The sequence below is a fragment of the Poecilia latipinna genome, unplaced genomic scaffold, assembly GCF_001443285.1.
Source record: "Poecilia latipinna isolate Pla-1442-1.1 unplaced genomic scaffold, P_latipinna-1.0 Scaffold2348, whole genome shotgun sequence".
Taxonomy (NCBI): Eukaryota; Metazoa; Chordata; class Actinopteri; order Cyprinodontiformes; family Poeciliidae; genus Poecilia; species Poecilia latipinna.
The window spans coordinates 62,321-70,110 of NW_015114964.1; positions in this window are offsets into that span (position 1 = coordinate 62,321).

Here is a 7,790-nt window from a genome sequence, read left to right on the forward strand (position 1 = left end):
TCTTTGTAAGTTGGCCACAGATTCATAGGAAAATATCTAAAAACTTTACTTAATCCATGGCATTCTACATTTATGACCTTACTAAGAGGCCCCCTTTTTCCCTAGTTTTGCCTCAAAATGGGAAATTCAAGAGAACATGGAGTCGTCTAAGTTGGGACAAACATGGCTGGAAAAGGATTGAAATGTATTGTTTCAAAGCTTGGTGTTAACTTAAGCAAGGAACTGCATCTGAATATCACAAATCCATCCTAAAAGCACATCTTTACCAGCTGTCAGAAATTGTGGGTGTCAGTTTAGCTGGAAAAGAGGAACACACTCTTCCCAGCAAATAAGCTCACTAAACAGTTTCATGCTGTATCACAATTTTAAAAAAGTAACAATTTCAAACCTATGAAAAATGTATTTCACACCACTGCAGTGTTGCACAAAGTTGTTTCATAGATTTAGCAGTTTCTTTTCCGTCCTCCTTTATTTTGTAAACTCTTATCATCAAATAAGGAGACGATAATGACTGCGTAGGGATTGTATCAGAAATAGTATGTTCATGGGAAAATGTTCTTAAATTCATCATTAAACTTTTTTTTTTTTTTTACAAACAGGTGGTTCAGAGAAATGTATATACCAAAAAAAACAAGTGTTGACAATAATGTATTAATTTTGAGATTCTCAGATCCTGGATTTGGAAATTTTGTCAACCTTTTGGAAATTCCCAAGTCAAGGTAAGGGTTTATTTTCTCCAGAAAATATGCATAGAGACTGTGGTTTTATAAATAGTCTAAAATATAAGTAATACACCATTATTTATGGTAATTAATTTCATTCCAACCATTATGTCGTACACAAATTACTCTGCACAGCTGCAGACTGCTGGGATCAGTGTTGCTTTAAGTTTTCAGAACCAGCGGAAAATTAGTAAATATTAGTGATAATCAGTCTTTGGTTTCACGTTGACTTATTGCTCACACTGAGCCAGCCAGCTTTGGCACAACATATTATTAATTTTCCTTTAATAATGTTGTGATATCAATTATTCCTGATATTAGCAGGGGTTTGGTTTTAATGAAAGGAAAATGACTACACACTACACTCAACCAGACAGCCAAACAAAACAAAAAAAAACCTATGTGCACAAACACATCAAAACTTAAAAGAGAGAAATAAATTCAGTGAACAATCTGAGTTGTTTTTGTTGTTGCTCCTACACTATTTTTCCCCTAAGACCTGCTGTTTGCCTCAAGTCTTTTGCTTTTTTAGCGACTGACACGTCTCGACACCCCCCTCCATAAAATATAGTTTCAATTCTGATCCCTTCTAAAACTTTTTGCTTCGTCTGAGTTAAACACTTGACAGATACAGAAAATAGTTACATTCAGTCTTTCTTTACTTAGTAACAGCATCCACTCTGAAGATCATTGTCAGTGCAACCAGGCAGCACTTACAAAGCGCCTATTCGATAAGTGGAAAAAAAAACTGTATTTTTCTGACCCGGTACTCAACATTCAGAGCTAAAAAAAAAAAGACGGGACTAGTTGAAGAAAAATTTTATCCCTGACACTTTTAAGGTATGCCTGCATTAATGCACAAAATTACCGTTTTGCTTGTACCAACATTTCACTTTGTGTGTTGCTCAAATACACCGAGTTGATGAATAACAGATGGTGGCAATGATAGATGAGTGTGTCACGCTGTCATTAATCCTTTATATGAATGTCAACAGTGTGTCTCCTGCTCTCACCAACTCGTAAGTGCCCTGTGTAACTTGAGCATTTGAGGCTCATTCTCTACACTCACGTCCTCCTATTGCTACACGTAATCAATATATTCACAAAAAAAATACATCAGTTTAGTATGGTAATAATTTAATTGGCGAATGCAACATTTAGAAAATTTGTCACACTGACTCTTTGAGAAAACTAAGTTGCTCTAAAATAATCATTTTATCTTCCTACAATAACAAACTAGTGCATCCCTTGCAGTGGATGTGTTATCATTGCCCTGGATGTTTACATCTCTATAGCGGCGTATGCAGCACGTGGTGGGCATCAACAACATTGAGTGCATGTACAAATAAGAAAAAAAAAAAAAAAGACACTGCACTAACATTCTCTTATGTATGCAGGGAAAACTTAGAAGAGACTATTGATTTCGTGAAAAAGAGGAGGCCGATAACGGATGTGCGAATTTGTCATCCGGGGAGAGATTCAAAGGGAAATGGCCAGTGCAATCATTACCAGCAAGGAGCTGGCAGGGAGGCACTCGCACACAAACACATGCACGTCTTTATAAAAATGGACAGGAGGCTAGGGAGAATATATATCTAAAAAAATGTAAAGCTCAAAATGAATGGGGTCAAGAAGTTAACATAAACAAATCAAATCCTAAAAAAAAGGCCAGGAAACTGATATTTCCCAGGATTGCTCAGGGTTACAGCTGACTTCTTCTAAAGTTTTAGGCATTTGAATGATGATCCAATTGTACTACACCGTCCCACTGACCAAATAAAACCCCAACAGGTGTCTGATGGGAGACAGGGCGCACTCAGAGTGAGTCACTGCATCTTAACCACTCATACTGTGCAAGTCGAGGAAGAGTTTGAGCTGATGGAAGAGGAAGACAGTGTAAAAATCAATATGATAGCATTCACCATGACTGCTATAATGTTTTTGTCTTTCACACTGCATTACTCTTGGAACAGATTGTTACTCTGCTTGGATATGCTTAAGAATCCTATTCAGTTCAAAAGAGGAAAGGTCACTGTCACAGAGCATATAAAACGCCACGGTCTTTTAGAGAAATTATATATTTTAAGGTAAAGACATATCTAAAGCAAATGTGATTTTAAAGCTGCAAAATTGGGTAAATGCTTTTTTTTTTTTTCCCATATAAGTATTTTGTTTATGCAAATAATTATTGCTAAAAATATAATCTAAATGTCTCTAATGCCGGTCCCAGCAGTGGTAATTGTCCCACAACTTGAGAACCACAGATCTAAAATGTCCCTTTAAAATTTTGCAGAAACGAAGGGAAGGAATCTGAAGACCATAACGTCACTTATGTTGCCAAAAGCTGTTAAAAAGAAACAAACATAAATGCAGTGAAAGGGATATTCAAAAATATAACCTTTCATATTAAAGTTCACATCTCATATTTAAGCTATTTAAAAAAAAAAAAAAAAAACTACCCCAAACATCTAATTATAGCTGCTGGCACAGTTATGCATCGAGTTTATATTCTGCACATTGTGCGAGACGTGTGTGAGTAGAAAGGTTCTGCGATGAGACAGAAGGAGAGGGATGTGTTAAGAAAGGGAAGATAACAAGAGGGGAGGGCAGGCGATGGTGAAGGTGGAGCTGATGATGGGAGTGTGGACGGTTTCTATTTTTAGCCCACATGTGTGATATATGCCAATAGGTGTTCAAAGCAGTGAGTAAGACAGACTTTACCAGATTATTACAGAAGGATTCTGTCTGCTGTCACATTTGAACCTAATCCATAATACTATAACCTAGTGTGGCACCGACAAATTGCATTTCTTTGTAGATAAAATCAGCATCACTAATACATCAAATTCCAGTCCATTTTTCAAAAGGATGACTGAAGATAACCGCTGGCCCCAATATTACCTTCCCTGCCAGAAGGCAAAGGTGCCGAAAGCCTCTATAAAAACGAGTAAATTGAACAAGCTGAGATTGAATTGAGTGCAGGACGAAAACAGATCAGGATAATATCCATAACGTCACTGAGAGAGAGCGGTTATTCTTAAAATGATTGGGCAAAAACAGGAAGGACATAGACGATAAAAACACCAGCACTCACATGAACAAAGTGACATCAATCAACAGATACCAACTGTGAAACGATATAAATAAGAAATCCCCAATGTAAAAGATTCATACAATTTCTCAAAAAAAGACCCCAAAGACATTAAATGAGCTCTAGAGTAGAACAATAACATGAGTGATGGCACAGGAAAAGCCAAATCTGCTGTGACCACATTACAACGTTTTTCTGAGTACGGCTTCAGTGTGGTTGATACGTCTTTGTTTATAAGGCTGCCGTGCAAAGGCCAAAGCCACTTATTGAATTATATGGGTATCCTATCAATCACTCCTTACTGTGACTGGCCCCCCCACTTACTAAAGCATTTATCTGATGAGCTTTCAGAAATGGGCTAATGAATTGCAATGTCCTCTGACTTTGGTCAAATCATAATTGCATCCTTTTCAGGAGGAGATAAGTGAGGTTCTGTCTACGTTTTACAAACTGAAGTTTTGGAGGAGGCAGTGCAGACTAGTCAGGGTTAAAAGGCTAAAATGGAGTAACATTACCATTCAAAAAAATATATATAGTGAACCACCAATATTCACTTTATATCATCTGTGAATAGCTAAAAATCTCTATTACTTGAAACACCTACTGAAATGCTTATAACTCCCTATTTTAACAGAAACCAATACACCTTAATACGCGTTAAAATGCACAGTGGAAATGCTTTATGTACTGCCACAGAAGCTCAAGTTTTCAGCAAACTTACATTTTGCCCCTACTGACAAAATGTTTTCACACAAGTTAGTTGAAGTGCCCGGCCAGTACTAACATCTTTACTCTTTTGATATGTCTTGATGAATATTTCGGTCACAGAATTGTCAACTGGTTCCAGTTAATTGTGCATAGACAAAGCTTACAGAAAATGTCCTTTGCTTTGAAAGTTGTAAAATTCACATCGTGGAACTGTGAGTCTGTTGAACTTATCATACAAACTACTTACTTACAGTTATAAACAACGTAATAGAGGAGTATTGTTGTGAAGACTTGATGAAGGTGGAGTGTTGGAAAGAGTAGAAGCTTCTTAAAGAGACAGAGGCCAATTTCAAAACATCAAATTGTGAAGTCAAAATTATTTCAAGTTATGTTTGATATATTCAGCATTTCTATAACAACTGAGGATATTGCAGTTACATGAATGTGCTATAAGGCACTGTGAGCCTGGACAATACATAATACCATCCCTTCAACTTGTCCAGCAAAGCCAATGCATGTTCTCTCACTGTGGATTCTGAAAACATGTTGAGGTTCTTAGTTACAAAGCAAAACAACTTTCACGTGTTTGGAATATGCAGGAGTTTTTCTACTGCATTTTGGTCTGTTTTTCTCACTTTGTAGCCACGTGCACACATGCAAATCTGAGTAAACAGCGCAGGCAAACACAGACAAGAGTATACACACACACACACACACACACAAAAATGCACACATTTGGAACAGCAAACTCTCAATATTAGCCATCAGTGAATGTCTAAAAACATTTGGCCAGGTTTTTGGCATTAGTTTACTTGTCCGTGGGGTCTGGCTCAAATCTGTTACCGTTTCTCAGCAAGCCTTCTGTACAGAGCACACATCAGTGACCTCACTGCTGGAGGACGGGGTACAGGCCAAGTTTACGACTAAGAGCTGCTCTACAGGGGAAGGAGGAACACACAGAGATACTTCTCTATATCTCTGCTGTCCTCCTTAAAAACCTCAATTTGCTCTCTGACCATCTCTTGGTCCTTTGCTACAGTGTATCACTTTCAGCTTGAGAAAGCGAGCCAAGGAACTGTCCTCTCTGAGCACATTGGAAGACGTATTTGTTTCTCAACACTCTTAATGAAAATACAATTAGGCCACACGGATAAGACTATCCACTGATTACAAACCTCAGATGAAAAAGGAACCTCTGTTCCAGCAGAACTACAGTTGAAACGAAAAAGCAAAAAGACACGTAACCTGGAATTGATCTTATGTTAGTTATAGAAGATCAGGCCACATCTGCATCTATCTAAACGTCACAGGTCTCCTATGATACAGACGGAGAACAACCCTAAGTCATATGTTATTCTCCAGCAGTGTGGTGTTCGCAGTTTGTGTTTTATACTCAATTCTTTGATTGTTTTTTTGTTTTGTTTTTTTCCTCTTGGCAATTTGACATTTACTTTGTCACATCGCTAATGAATTGAGTGGAGTTAATGAAAACTCAGAGGTTAATGTGTCCAGAGCTTTATCTGACCGGGCCATGCCTAGTTGGAAGGAACAAATGGAAAGATGTTATCCCCCTTTCAACCACCTGCTGCCGACCTGGCCCACCTGCCCATGAAATATTTGCTATGCTCCAGAGCACATGGGCCTGACCTAAATCCACCTATTAGGCTGGCTAGCATCACAACAATGATTAAGTGAACCGTGCAGTTAAGGGCTGGCAGTAGAAACAGTCAGCTGGCTCTTAATAGCGTGAATCTTAGCTGGGTGGATTTGGTTTACATATTTTACATCGCTTTTGTGAGAGATCCAAAAAGAAAACAGCTTGTGACTACATTTCCTAGAGTTTTACCTGAATTTTATCTTATCCTAAAACTTTTGTCTGAGCATAGGGACGTAGAGAAGCAGTTTAGATGATGTATTCTCTGCAACATGCAGTTAATTTAAGGTGTAGGATAGAGTGCAATGCTTATAGCAAATTAAAAAAAAACAGCAGAATTGCTGTATTTGATCCTTTTGCAGTTTGCAGATGGATCATGCTGAAAAAGATTTCAAACAGCAAACGTTGTGATCACTAAGTTATCCACTTTAAGAATTTGCAAACATCTTCAGTTAGAATTTAGCAAAATAATTTCTGCTATATTTTCCATGCCAAATGTTAGATCCTCATGGTTAGTCAATTTATATGCTTCATCCAGCCCCGTTGAACAATTTTTTTTGTTCATATTCAGGTGTTAAAATTTGTTCTGTATTTACATTTAGAATGAAAAATAATCAAGCATAACAAACTATTTAAGGGTTAAACCAATAGCACTACCTGTATATCTCTATTCTTCTTTAAATGCATATCAATTTCTTTTGATAAACATAAACTCATTAATTCTACTAAGGCAGAATTAATGATTTTTTTAACCAGTGGCTTTGCTGAATTTTTGCACTCATTAAAAAAAAATAAAAAAATTTCTGAAATGTGACAACTCTGAAATACAGTAAGGCTGTGCTACAGTTATCTGTGTATTCTGTTTTTGAGCAGGCAAAAATCAAAACAATAGCTTTATTTATACTTATGCATCATCACCTCTCCCACCTCCTTTGTAATATAAATAGCAAAGAATGATGTTTTTGTCTTTTTGTTTTTTCCTCCCTCACGTTACCGACATGCTGAGGAGATGACATTTCCACACAGTGTGTATGTGTACATGCCCAAGGCGAATATGCATAGAGCACAAACTGTGATAAATTAATTGTAATTTAGACTGGTTTTTAAGAGATGCCTGTGCACTGCAGCACTGCAGGTTCAAAGTAGTGTCTGTAGGAGAGCAATGAAGAGAGAGGGAGGAAGAACGAGAAATGAGCAGGATTTAGGCAGACATTTCATGGACTGTAGAGCACTGCATTACAAAACAATACTCTGAAGTCTTTTGGGATTTTTTTATTTTTTTTTTTACTTATTTTCACAGCAACATTATGTTGTAAATAGAAAGAAAAGAGAAAAACTAGGAAGATAGTTTAGAAAGAAGAAGAATGTCTGCACACTGACAAATAAAGCTAAGCTGCACGTTACAGAGAGAAACACTGTAACCTGCAGTGTTTCTCTCTGCATGTTACAGAGAGAAAGTAACACGTAATTACTGTACATTTCAATTGGGGCTGCGACCATCAGTCAATTTAACCCATGACATTGTCAATAAAAATTCCCCAGGCAGAATATTGTTGACATGTTATACCGCCGCATTACAAAGTAAATGGAGTTTAAATAGCTGTAAAATGCAGAC